The 14,526-nt window shown below is 35.2% G+C and overlaps 1 long non-coding RNA gene across 3 annotated transcripts in view; it reads right to left on the bottom strand.

Annotated features, from left to right (window-relative positions):
• The window catches only part of LOC135407844 (uncharacterized), a 103,881-nt gene that overhangs the window by 62,572 nt on the left and 26,783 nt on the right, over window positions 1–14,526 (bottom strand). Inside the window, exon 5 of one of the 3 annotated variants that reach the window (XR_010427044.1) lies at window positions 11,923–12,041. The exons of the other annotated variants lie outside the window; for them this stretch is intronic. This is a non-coding gene — a long non-coding RNA (uncharacterized LOC135407844). The remainder of the gene's footprint in view (window positions 1–11,922; window positions 12,042–14,526) is intronic. 3 annotated transcript variants of the gene reach the window in all.

The following is a 14,526-nucleotide window of genomic DNA, read 5'->3' as shown; positions in this document are numbered from 1 at the left end:
GCACTTAAGCACTTGACATATCTTTTCTATGCAAATTGTCTGAGAGGGACATAAGTCATTTTTAATAAATGTGTGGAAAAGGTCTGAGGTGAAATGAGGTTGGTGGTTGGGGCTTGGATTCTAATAAGATAAATTAAGGCTACTCACTCAGCTAACACTCGGGGCAGTTGTCAGCAGTCCTGGTTTTAAAAAGGAAAGGAGATCGAAGAAAAGATTTAAAGATGAATGAGCCATGTAGGCTAAAACCCCCTCTCATTTCAGTAGGCAGTGATTCTGCAGGGTCAAAGTTGAGGAGTGATGGGAAGAGTATTAAGAAATCTAGCAATTTAGAATGGAGATATATTCTCAAAGCCATGAATTATCTCTTCAGAAGGTATAACGTTGGATTCAAAATGGCTACTTTTCTGGACATTAGCAGAGAATCTAGCCTGATCTTTGTACCTATGTCTGGGTTTTAAAGTTTCCAATAAGTTTACAGATTTTGGTGGAGAGTAATCATCTTGTACAGTCCCGTAACCCATTGTCATACAGACACCCACATCACTTCAGAGAGCTACATACATGAAAGGACCATAGAACAGGGTCTTTAAATTTCAGACAGCATATTTGATAAATTATACCATTGAATTCGTAGCGTTAATTCTCTACAGTGATGTTTATAGAGTAGCTGGTACAACATATATAGAGCACCATAAATAGGTCAGGTTTTATTGTTTATTTTAACAAATGGATAGGGTTGCATTAGCATTGCAGAAAATGTATAAATATTGATTTGAAAACCTGGTGAGCACAATAGAAGAGCAACCCTTCTAACCCTTTTAGAGAAACCCAGCCATAAATAAAGTTCATCTCCACTTTTTCAGCAAAACAATTAATACATAATTCATCCCAAAAGTATTATCATGCCTGTTGTTACCAATGGCAACTGAAGTATTCTAACACTGCTAACACCACCCTGTGAAGACTATATTTATTTGTATATCTGAAGAAGAGATGTAATTCTACATATTGCAACAGCATTTTATTTGTAGTGGGATCTATTAGGGTAACTTTTAGTGGCTCGGCATGGGCTGAGTGCTAATGTATGCAGCTGACAATGTATTCTTCTGAACATGTGAAAATAAAATCAATAAATGCATTTTTGGAACTAAGGAAACGGTTATGCATCGCATCGTCTTACGTCATGACTTGTTCATTTACTTTATATCTTCCTGTATTGCAGAAAGCTCTATCCAAGAATATTAATGGTGTACAGCTGTACATAATTACAGCCTTTTTTTATTAAGCAAATTTTGCTTAAGTAGGTTATTAACTGGTTGACTACAGCACATTTATATTCACAATGAACAAAACTAGCCAAAAGTTTAGAATATTTGTTTCATTTTAGATGGACACCAGACTTTATCTAAACCTTCTGCTCTGGGAAATGTGTTTGAAATCTCCTAAGTAGGACTTCTAGTTATTACCAGTACTGTCCTGCTCCAACAGGACTGAAAGCAAGTAAAAGGTGGCTAGTCCCTCACTATACACTGTGAATAAAAGAGGGAAAGGGTAAAGGGAATTTTTTTCAAAGCTTCTTCCCAGCCATGAGTAACAAGTTTTTTAGGTCAGTCTCAGGTATCTGACATATCACAACCCAGGGGAGAATGACAAAGAGAACAGCAACCACATTAAGTAAATCTTCAGGGCCACCAACTGGCTACTACATATGAATGGCAACAGGTGTTGCCTGGAATACAAAAAGCTAATAGAGAGATACCAAAAGATAAACATTAGACACATATAGAGCTAAAAGAAAACGCTGTAATGATTGGATGCCCTAAAATCATTTTACACAGTTTGGTATTTTGATGATATTTTCAAAATAGTAAATTCTGATGCTAAAAGTCCTACTAAAGTTTGAAACAGAAAAATTTCTACATTGAAAGGCTGGGGTTTTTTAACAAAAATATTTGCAATATAATTCTTTAACAAAGCCTTTTGGGCTCTATTATACAAAGGCTTCAATACCTGATAGTATTTCATCTTCTACTTATTTTATGACTAAAAGCCTGTATTCAGACCAAGTAAATCAGAATTTACTTTCCAGATATCACAAAACAGAAGGAAACAGCATTTCCAGCTCAACCTCAAAGTGAACCTTTCAGCTTTGAACCTCAAAGTGTCAAACTGGCTATAATAGGAGGGTTTTCATCTCTGCATTCACCAAACTCTGAAAAAACTGTATGCTCTGTTTTAATGGATCCTTGTCATACTTTCATACCATACACAGAAAGAGAACAGATGAGTCTCTCATAAAAATCCTTAAATTTAATAAAACAAGTACAATTTTGACATTTTTAGGATAAGGAGATGTTAGCACAATTCTGTGCAAGCGTATAGTGAAAATCTCTCATTCTGAATAGTTAAGGATGACATAACAATTACTTGTGCTAACAACAGAATGTGATAAAGTTTCAGCTTTAGACTAAACCTTTTGAAAGTTTAACGATTGAAGAGTTGAAACACTGATGCAGTAATGTACATTAATGTTTAGAACTGAATCTTGACTGTATCCTTTTCAGCTTATACCATGAGAAAATATCCTTAAAAATAGTGAATATTAAAAATGTAGTTGGATTGCAACCCTTTCAGTTGTTTAGAAATATAAACATTAGATTTAGCTTGATTTTATGGAGGTTTACAAAACTTGAGATTGAAGAATAAACAAGAATATTGTTTCTGTATGTCAAATTTTGTGAATATTTGAAATATAACTGTCTGGCAACTGAGATAATTGCATGCCTAGGGTAATAAAAACTTTTCAGTGACACATGGTATTTTATTTTAAATTAGTTTATTTATTCTTATCTCTAATTCTTGAACTTGAGCGGTTTGCAGAGCAAAAATAAATAGTGCAATTTCCTGCATGTGTTCTGTATCCTAAGTAATGATTGTAGAAACAGTCCTGAAAGTTCTGCTCCTATTGATGGAATAACTTAAATTTTGTGACCTACTTTTAAATAGAACACTCAATGTGATGTGTAAACCAAATATATTTGTATGCAAGACACTATGCAAGCTAGATATTCCTGTCTTGAAAATTACCTGTGGGGTGGGGTTAAATAATTTGCTTTTTGCCTATGATGAAACAAATAATAAATACAAGTATTGTTGAAACATTGGATACTTTCTTTTTGTATGTAAATAAAGGCAGAAGAATTTCACCCAAGACTACTTCATTTCAGAGAAGAATGAAGTTAATTAGGGGGAACTGAAAATAAATACAAAATCAAAAAATTTTGTATCGGTCTTAAATTTTGTTAGAAAGTCTATAAAATCACTGACAAAATGGAAAACTCAATTCAAAAAGAATTTCAAGAGTTTGAAAGATTCATTTTACCTGAAGTATCAAAAAAAGACTTTTCCTAGACAATAGAGCTTCTCTCAAGGAGATACCTGAATTCTCACTATGCAATCTACTTCTTGTTTTTGGAAGTGTTCCTCTGGTCATATTTCCAAAGGAAAGTTATATAAGTAAAATACAATACCATTCTTCTTGCCATAAAGTGGTCTTTCCTATAAAAACCACTCTGTTCATTACCAGTATTGTTCTTCCTCTCTTTTTAAATTAATTTTAAAAAACATTTTTACCTTTCACTAAAACAATATAATTCTCCCTGAGGTGCTCTACATTCAGTCTTCTGATCTGTGCTGCCTAAGTGGTGATACAAAAGACAAACAGTTTTAAAAACTTCCTTCACTACTAGAACAGCAGCTTTTGCTGAAATTGTTCTGCACCCTCATATATAGGACTCTCTCCTTTATATCCAGACCAGTTCAGTAACTTCATGTTCTCTGTCCTTGTTGTATTGGTATAAGGGGAACTTCAGTGGTCTAAAAGAGCCTAGTTCAGGCAACCCAATTGCTAGACAAGGTATGGAACATATGTTCTCCATCAAAGCTTTACTGTGATCTTTTCTTTTTGTGAAGCAGTGACCAGATAGTCCCCTTCTCCCTGAGAGAGGCACTGAAGCATGATTCCTCTGTTCCCATTACAGAAGTATCACTGGATTTCTGTCTGGGAGAAATTTCTGAGTACTGCATTTATATTCCCATAAACACGTTAGTTATCTGAAATTTCATTGGACTTCTAGTACACAATTTTTTAGGAAGAAGACATTTATTCAGAATTGCTTTTTCCTTTCAGGGTTGTCATACTCAACACATACCTGCAAAATGTCCTGCAAGTCATTTTTGCTTAGTGTTCTCTGAATCATTTGGACAGTTTGAGACAGAAAAAAAAGGATTCATCTTCCTATTTTGATAACCAATTCATTTAGCTAAAATTCAGCCTAGAAGTAAAAGGATCAAATTGAGAAAACATATCATTAAAACAAAGAGATATTCTCAAGCTTCAAGGACTGTCAGATATAAAAAAGACTCTCTCTAGTGATGTGATGGAATGATTTGAATGATTTAGAAGTCATCTAGAGGGAACATAGAAAGATTATACCACAGAGAATGATACAAAGAGATAGCTAAATGACATTATAGGTTTTGCCATTTAAATTTCTCTTTGTTTAAATGTACAATTCTACTCAGCCATCTCCATGAGAGTTTTTCATGATTAAGGTCAAAATTTAGCCTTTTATTTAATCCTGGTCATTCCCAATGACAGCAGAATACTATCAGACATTATATAAGCAGTTTCTATGAAGTCATTGTGATGGACATGATATAAAATGATAACTTAATTTGTAAGCTTAAGTTAAAACTTAAAACGAAAGTTAGCTGGAAATTTTCAGAAGAAAATATTTCTTATTCAGCACATAGCAGAGTCAGAACCAAATGTGAATACTGCAATAATGTATCCAATCATTACTTGATACCAGCTCTTCAGTTGTAATGGTCTCATGGAGTGACTTAAATTATTGAAATTTTTACAGGAAATTTTGTGTGTGTTGTGCAGTTCTCATATAAAAGTCAATAATAACAGCTATTTTTATTGTGACTGCATTCATCTATGTCAGTACGTATAGAATTTTTAATAGTAATCTAGCTTCTCCCAAACAGGAAATAGAAATAAACTAAGCAAAAAATCCTGACAGTACAATTGTTAAAAATATCACATTTAACTATCAAACATTAAGAAATATTAATGTAGCTGATTTAGGGTTCCATTTCAATAATTTTTTATTTTTTTATTTTTTACTTTTAATTTAGCAGAGAGCAGAAGATCTATTTAAATACTAAGCTTCTTCCTCAAAATATATCTTAAATTGGCTTTTTGTCAACAGATGATTCTAGTACCATTTAAAATTTGTATTATTTAATAATCCTATCCACCATATACATACATATACCACAACTAATACAGATTTGTGTTATTATTTGTATAAAATTCTTACATATATGCCATGTCTATAATACAGATATCACATAAAAAAGATACATGTACTCTTAGCAGTAATTCTATTTTTAATATTTTTAATCTTTGAACAGTTTCAAAATTTGCACTGACTGCATTCTTTCATAATTGAAAGGTTCCTAAAGATTTATCCTGTCATCTTCAATCTTCCTTTTGGAAGCATTATCATCATAACTTAAAATAACATTTCCTCAGTGATTTTCTCTACCAAGAGCCTGTGTGCTTGTCAAATCAAGTATGTCAAAGCAGGTTTCCATAGGATAAAATTTCAGCATCTCCAAAAAGGTGTTCATATAGACTTTGCTATTACTAATGCACTTCAATAATAAAAACAAAGATAAGGCCACAGAGATCTCTTATATATTTTACAAAGGACAAAGAGGATTGAGTACTATTTCCTTCATCTACTGGGAATAAATAGAAAAGGGTGTAATGACTATATACTGATTTAAAAACAGCATTAATAGCTTGCATGCATAGAAGTTTGTGTAAATAAACAAATGAGTAACAAGAGAGTGGATAGCTGAATCTGGAAGACAGGGGAATTATTGGTTTTGGGGAAGACTTTGTTGAATACAATAAGTCAGTCCTGCTGGAGCTAAAGTCAATGGGAGTTTCACCCTTCACTTTCAGACTGAATTCCAAACTACCCTGCAGCCTAAAAACATAAACAAGGAAAATGGAAATGGGTTTAAGAGGCAAATACATATGAACACATTTAAAAAGAATTTCTAAAAATTAGCATAAATCATTTTAATTTCAGCTGAAACTCTAATGATGTTAGAGTATCCAAGCTGGAGAATCATTTTCACATTTTACACCAAGCCCTTACATTGCAAGGAGAGCAATGCAGACACCGTTGCTTTGTGCATTCCTGATGCTTTGCTGTAGTCCACTGGAAGTATATTAGACTGAATTTCCTAAATCATGACTATTCAAGGTAGGAGTCTTGTATGTCACAAGACCTCTTTTTTTTATTCTGAAAGATAATCTAAAATGATCATAAACTGAAAATCAGTTTATCAACTTGAAATTGTTGAGAAACGGTAGTTAAAAAGTATTAGCTGCAGGGTCTCATGTTTATGTAGTAAGTTAAATGTATGATAAGGGAAGAACCTTCCCAGCTGTTTCTGTTTCACGAGGTGAATTTTGAATAATCTGACTTTTCTTTCTTTGGGTCATGAATTTTCAATAATTAAAAAATAGGTCATTTGAGCTCTGTTGTGTCATCAACTAATTACTACATTTGTGCTTGTCAATAGCAAAACCATAGTAGTATTTTAAATTCCATTTACTGTGCTTTAGCTTAATGCTTACTGTTACTTTTCCTCCACATTTTTTCCCATCATGAAAATTAACCTACAATATATCTTTCTGAAAAGAAAATAAACAACTCCCTTGCCAAGCCTTTCATTACGCTGTTTCTTTCCATCATGAATTGTGGTCTAACAGTAGCCTAGTAAAAAGCCAGGGCCTTTGAAGTGTTGTGCTAATTTGATTAATACGTAGTTACATCCTGTTATGATGCACTTTGCCTTATGCATTTTAAATGGAAAATGCAGAGTGGATTACATTTGTGTTAAAAACACAGCATACTAAATGAACAGCATTGAAAGTGGTCTATAATAACAAGCACTGTAATCACTTTAAACATGTAAAAGGTTATTGCTTGCAGGTTAATGACAATTCTATAAAAATACATGATTTTATAACAATTAAATCGATATAAATACTAGTGATATTCACACAGCTGCTGTGGGAAATACTTGCTTTAAATTTCTTGAATAAAACAAAGCAAAATATTCTAAAGAATCCTCTGAACTGCGTGTCCTTCTGCGTATACTGATAAGTACTCTGGGGCTTGAAGGCACTGCTAACTCAACTTCCATCCCACCTGAAAAGAATTTTATGTGCTATTCCCTTCTGTTTACATGAAGAGTTACATTCAGCTCCTGTGTTAGTTTATGTAAGTTTCACGTGCCTAGGAGAAGACACTATTACACAGCACTCTTATAGAAATATTTTGGGCTTGTTTTTTTTCCCTTATAATTTTAAAATAAAATACATTGCTTTATCATAATATCTTGAGATACTAATAATCACCTCAGAATAAGAAATACATTGTCTCAAGTCTACTGTAAGCAAAAGAGGTAAGCAAACCTAGCTATGTGTTTTAAGTGTCTATCAGTATGCTTTTAATATTTACATAATTATTGCACCTACTAAATTTTCAAACAACTCACTACAGTAAAGTTGTTTGCACAGACTGGAGGAAGCACTCCATCAGAACACTGTCATTTTATGTACTTGTGCTAAAACAGATAAAATATTACACAATCAATGATGACGCCAAAAACCTAAGTATACTTTTAAAAATCACAGATATTGATTACAATTTGCACTGGAACTGCACATGGGTTGAGTTTCTCTTTTTACAGCTCTGCTTGAATGCAGAAAGGTGCCATTCTATAAACTCGTTATGTTTGCATATATTTCAGTCTTTGGTGTCATTATATTTCTACGTTGCTTTACTTTAGAAACTAATCTGACACCTCAATTTTTTTTTTAATTTTAGCATCATTATTATTGAAGGAGAAGTCCAGCAAATGACAAATAATTGGATTAAAAAAAATTGAATCACTGAGCAGTATAATAAAACGTGGAGCTTATTTCTGCCTATTGCATAGATTTGCTGGCAAATTCAAGGTTGCAGACACTTGTTATTCCATCTACCTCCCTCCAGGGAGAGACAGCATGTCTGCATGTGTTTCTAATTTATTTTTAAACAGTTTAATTAATGCTTCTTACCTATTCATTTGCAAAACCATAGTCATAGGTTTTATTTCTATTTGTATTCCTGAAATTAAGTTGAATTACTTCCTTTACTCAGTACAGACTTCTCAGTTCTGCTTTTATTTAGTCGTTAAATAATTCAGTCCAAACTTTTTTCTTAGCAAGTTTTCATATATTCACAGTTTACTCAAAGTCTACCCACTCTTTTGCTAGGGAATCATTATACTGTTAACTGTTACTTAATTTCAGAAGAAATCTTCACCATCACGTTTTAAATATTTTTCTACATTTTCTACTTTCGTCAGTATTTCTTAGTAGCATATCATGCAATGGTGATGGAAACCATTTACGGAGTTGACCGAGCCTACTTTTGAAAAAATGTATCATTCCAATTATTTCTATCAGGATACTGTAATCTGATCAGACTGCTATGTCTGCAGTTAAAAATGCAGTGAAGTCACCTGCAAGATTTTTCCCTTTTTGCCTACATGGGTTTTCGGATCAGAATCACCTAGTCCTGTTGTCTCCTTCCCTGGCATTTACAGTATACACTGTATTGACAGTATACAGAGGACAAAAAAAAATCTCACCTATCTTCTGAAAAATCTTGGATGCATTTTTTACCCAAGATATTGAAATTTGCCCTTTTTTTTCTGGTTTTTCATCTCATTATATTGCGAACTTGTAAATTATGTAATGCCTTGATATGTTGATACTTTCAAGCATTTTTTTTGCGCTTTAAGAATATGTTCAATCTTTCTTCCAAGTATACATCACAGATATGCTAGCAACACAGCTGTCTTTATTTCGTCATCACTTAATAACATCACCTAAATCTGATAATGCTTACTGCAAATAACATGGCTGACACAGATTCAAGTCCTTAATGAATCATTTTAAAGAGTAATACTAAGTAGCAGCTCTGGTTCACAGTATGAATGAATAGCACACTTTTATAATAGCTTAATATAGCATAAAACATTGTAAACCAGAACCAATGCATTTTAGAATTTAACTCAGATTTTAAATTTTCATAAGACTTTTGAAAGGTATTTCAAGAAAGTCAATAAGCATAATCATTGTGAATACATGAATTGCATTTTTAATTATGATTATCACCAACAGAGAGACCTGAACAGCAGGAGTTTATTTTTTTGTGTAGTCAAATCTTTATAAAACCATTTTAGCTTACCAAAAGTCACACTGATATCTGACCTTGAACCAGAGAAGATGATAACCTGAGTGTAACTGATAACCTGAGAAAAAATTCTTCTCATTTTACCCTCCTGTTCTGTCTTCAAAGAAGGTTCAGAATATGCCTGAAGAGAGTTGAGCTTGGAAACCATCAAAAGTATGCCAAAATCATCACCAATATGAACTAAATGGGGATGACACATTGTAGATCAATGAAATCACTTGGAGAGTGACCACTTCCACCTGAAAATTATGAATATTCACCCAGGAAATACTAGATGTATTCTTTATTATTTGTATTATAAGTCCTCATATCAGTCTTATTTTAAAGACACTTGGAAGCCCCCATAGAGTAGAATAATAATATTTCTTGGATTATATTTACATCCAATACATGACTCCCACCACAGTTTTCAATTTTCCTCAGGTTCTGAAAGACTTGAAAACCAGGTGGATCACAATATTTTGTGCATCTTCTGTGAACAGATGCATTGCAGTTGCTTGCATGTCAGAATTTCTCAAACCAAAACCTTCAAGAACTAGTCACTCCTGCCACTAATGCCTCTGCAGCATTTCACCAGTGAAGTCTTTTTGAAGAAAAATGTGAAATTCATTCTGAGACCAAACACAATTTGCTGTAACCAGACAAGATCTCTAAGACAAGTTAATTATCCTTCATAATCAAAGACAGTGTGATCCTTTCATAATGGAACTTCTATTCTGAACTATTGAAATACAAACAATCCACAAATGCATTACACTCATCAAAGATTTATAGGCTCAACCAGATCTGTCACTATACTACCCATATATCTGAAGAGAAACTAAAACAAACCTTCATAGATTGAAGTTTGCATATCTGATACATCTGATGCATGGCTTGTCTGTAATTGAGTTAGACCGTATTACTTATATCCAGACAGAGAGATTCTTGCACTCATTTTGAATTGTTTTGCTTCAGTAAAGCTCTCCAAAGGTGTTGCAAAGCTGCAAAACAGAAGTTTTGTCTGTTTCTTCATTGATTTGGGTTGGCAGTGCCCTGTATGAAATATGCAGCACCATTTAACACAGCTAATCTAGGATTTACAACAGAAAGCACTAGAAAGATTGGCATAAAGAAGAAAGGATTTTCAAATCCGCGCAGGAAAAGGGACATTCTTCATTTTTTAAGCTATAAGAGCTAAAAGTGAATATGAAAATGTCTCCTGAACATTTTCTGATTAGTTAAACAGATAGTTAAACAATGAATGTTTTTTATTCCTGTCACAAGAAGTACAAGAGTAGTAATATTTATAGATGGCATTGGTAAAAGGGAGAGCATAAAAGAACAAAGAATCAATCCTTCCCCTTCGTTATTTTATAAGCAACACTGAAGAAATTGGATCCACATTTATTGGATGTGGGGGGAAACACAGTGAAAAAGGGTGAGGAAAGCACAGGCAAAATGCCTTCTTTGCCTCGCTCATTAATAATAAGACTAGTTGTTTTTCTGGTACCAAGCTCCCTGAGCTGGAAGAGAGGTACAGGGAGCAGAATGAAGCCCCATAATCCAAGGGGATGTGGTCAGTTGTCTGCTACACCACTCAGACACACACAGATCTATGGGGCAGGATGGGATCCACCCAAGGGTATCGGGGAAGCAGGTAGAAGTGCCCACTGAGCCACTCTCCATCATTTACTAGCAGTCCTGGTTAACTGGGCAGGTTCAGTTAACCAGAGGTTGCAGATGTGACATCCATCTACAAGAAGGAGGCTCATGGGAGCTACAGGCCTGTCAGTCTGACCCCTGTGGTGGGAGAAGATCATGGAGCAGATCATCCTTAATGTCATCACATGGCACATGCAGGACAATCAGGGGATCAGGACCAGCTAACATGGGTTTGTTAAAGGCAAGTTTTGCTTGGCCAGCATGATTTTCCTCTATGACAGGGTGACCTGCTTAGCATATGAGGGAAAGGCTGTGGATGTTGCCTGCCTGAATTTTAGGGAAGCCTCCAACACCATTTCCCACAGTACTTTCCTGGAGAAAGTCTCCTGATAGCTTGGGAAGGGGTATTCTTCACTAGGTAAAAAACTATCTGGATGGCTGGGTCAGAGAGTGGTGGTGAATGGAGATAAATCCGGTTCACAGTCAGTCACTAGTTGGGTCCCCCAGGGCTCAATATTTGGGCCAGTCCAGTTTAATATCTTTATTGATCTGAATGACAGAATCGAGTGGACCCTCAATCAGTTTGCAGATGACACCAAGCTGGATGGGAATGCTGATCTGCTGAAGGTAAGAAAGCTCTGTAGAGGGATCTGAACAGGTTGAGTTGAGGCCAATGGTGTGAGGTTCAATAAGGTGAAGTTCTGCCCTTGAATCACAACAAACCCATGTGGCACCACAGAGAACCACCATGCAGCAGTGTCCAGAGAAGGTGAAGGGTCTGGAGCAGAAATGATATGAGGAGTGGCTGAGAGAGCTGAGGATGTTTAGCCTGAAGAAAAGGAGGCTCAGGGGTGACCTTATCGCTCTTTCCAACTACCTGACAGGAGGTTGCAGTGAGGTGGGAGTTCAGTCTCTTCTCTCAGATAACAGGTTGTGCTAGGGGAGATTCAGACTGGACATTAGAAGAAATTTCTTCATAGAAAGGGTTGCCACACACTGGAACAAGATGCCCAAACAAGTGGTTGAGTCACCATCCCTGGAGGTATTTAGAAGACATGCAGATGTGGCACTTAGGGACATGGTTTAACGGTGAACTTGGCAGTGTTATGTCAACAGTTGAATTAGATGACTTTAAGACCTTTTCCAGTCTAATTTATTCTATGGTTCTATGTTTACTCCTTGGCCCTCTAATTCTTCATCAGCCTATAGTAATACTTTTCTGCAGGGATCTACTTGACTGAATCTCTTCTCAAGACTAGTTTCTTCTACCTCCATTATCTGGTACCAGAAGAGGAAACATAACCTTGCTTCTGAAGTACCTCAATGTTCAGCTGAGTTATTCATGAGTGACACCATGAAACAGGATTTAAAAACAAACAAACAAAATTTTGAGGCTCAGTCACATATTATTGGTGCTTGCATTTCTCAGCTTGGTTCAAAAAGCAAAAAATCCAAGACCTGGGTCCTTACATTTTACAGATGAATATCTATAAAACATTAGACACACCCTGTTTACTTAAAATTCACAATAAATACTGGAAAGCTTTATGCTGAAAGTGAATTCAGATACAGGGACAAGTGTTTTAAATCACTCTGATTAATCACTAGAACATTTTAAAAGATCTGGTTTCAGCATATTTCGCACAGAAAATGTCTTTTAGTCAAAATCTAGCTTCTCTCTTTCTCTCTGGTCCATGTGTAATTCATGAACCTTTAAACATTATGGGATTATACAGAGCTAAGCTGACATTTTTACTTTCACTTAGCAGCCTGAATAATTGGTACACTCAAAGCATTTTAAATACTAAAGTAATCACCGCTTTGAATTCATCTTGTGATGTCATCGCAGCTGACGATTGATATAATAAATTTCAAGAATATGAAAGCTTGAAAAGAATGTTAGAGATATCTTATGCTTAATCTTATGCTTAATACATAACAATTAAATGATCTATAACTAGCAGTATATTCTGATATTAACTTTAATGAAATGCTTTTTAGATGCATAATGTATTGTTACTGGCTTTCCACTTCTGGGCAAGAAGAGAATTCATTGCATTTTTGGTGTGTTTTTCTCTGATTCAGAAAGAAATTTATAGAAAAATATATCAAATTTACTTAATATCTTGAATAAACGTGGAAGTTCGGAGATGAAAATTAAAAATTTGACTTTCAGGGTAGGAAACTATCAAGAACTATATTGTCTTCTCCTCCTCAGGAATTACTCTGGAAGCCAGTCACAACCAACTAACAAACCACTGCAGCTTGTGTCAACTGTAATTTAAAATGGGAGTCAGCTGTAAACTATGTGAAAACTCAGCTGGCAACTATTTCCTAGGAGATGTTGGAGTGGTGAACCTGTAGCCCCCCAACAACCCACAGATGATGCAGATCCTGATCCCATAGTTCAGAAAAATCCATGTGACCATGCAGCCTTCCTTGAAGGATTAGATCAGACCTGCCACAAGCTGTGCAATTTCTGGAATAAAACACCATGATTTGGAGTACTACAATTACTTCTTTCCTAAGGGAGATTTCCTCTAGTTTATGTGATTTGAATATGTTGAATATCTATGTTTAATAAATATTGAATAGAAGGAGAAGACATCCATCAAAACAGAAGACCAGAAGTTGAGTATTGTCTTCGGTGCTTCCTAACATGTGAAATGCTGTTGCCGGTCGAGGGAATATTAACAAAATAGAAATTAAGGACAAAGGTAATTCTTTGGCTTAGAATTAATTTTTTCCATACTGGCTTGTATGGAATTATATTTTTAATTTGTGTTGAAATGTCTGTTGATAATACTGGGATGTTTTTGTTACTGCTGAGCAGCTCTGGCATACATCCAAGGCCTTTCTTTTCTGCTCCTCACCCCACCCCATCAGTGAGTAGGATGGGGATGCACAAGAAGTTGGGAGGGGATGCAGTTGGGATAGGTGACCCCAACTGACCACAGGGATGTTGTGTACCATATGACATCATGCTTAGTATATAAAGCTAAGGGAAGAAGGAGGAAGGAGGGGACATTCAGAGGCACATATTTGTCTTCCCAAGTCTGCTGTTCTGAGGATGGCACAACAGCTGTCTGCCCATGAGGAGTAGTGAACGAATCCCTTGTTTATGTGCACAGAGGTTTATGTGCACAACTTTTGCTTTCTCTATTAAACTCTCTGTATCTCAACCCATGAGTTTTCTCACTTTTACTCTTCTGATTCTTTTCCTGATGTGGGGGAATGAGTGAGAGGCTGTGTGTTGTCAGCTTGGTTTAAACCACGAAACCCGGAGATTATGTTGCCTTCTGTAGATACTAAGACAGTTACTGAATACCAACACACTGGGATGGGAGGAAAGAAGTCTCATCATCCTCTCAATAATCTTGATTATTTTAGGGGAAAAAAAAGTAGCTAAAAAAAGAAAGAGCAAGAGAGGTTGTTTTTCCAAGCCACACAACCACACGGAGACAGGGTTGGTATGAAAAAG

Source organism: Pseudopipra pipra, chromosome Z (genome assembly GCF_036250125.1).
Source record: "Pseudopipra pipra isolate bDixPip1 chromosome Z, bDixPip1.hap1, whole genome shotgun sequence".
Classification (NCBI taxonomy): Eukaryota; Metazoa; Chordata; class Aves; order Passeriformes; family Pipridae; genus Pseudopipra; species Pseudopipra pipra.
Note: the sequence above shows the minus strand (reverse complement) of the source record. Positions and strands in the feature narration are given on the sequence as shown.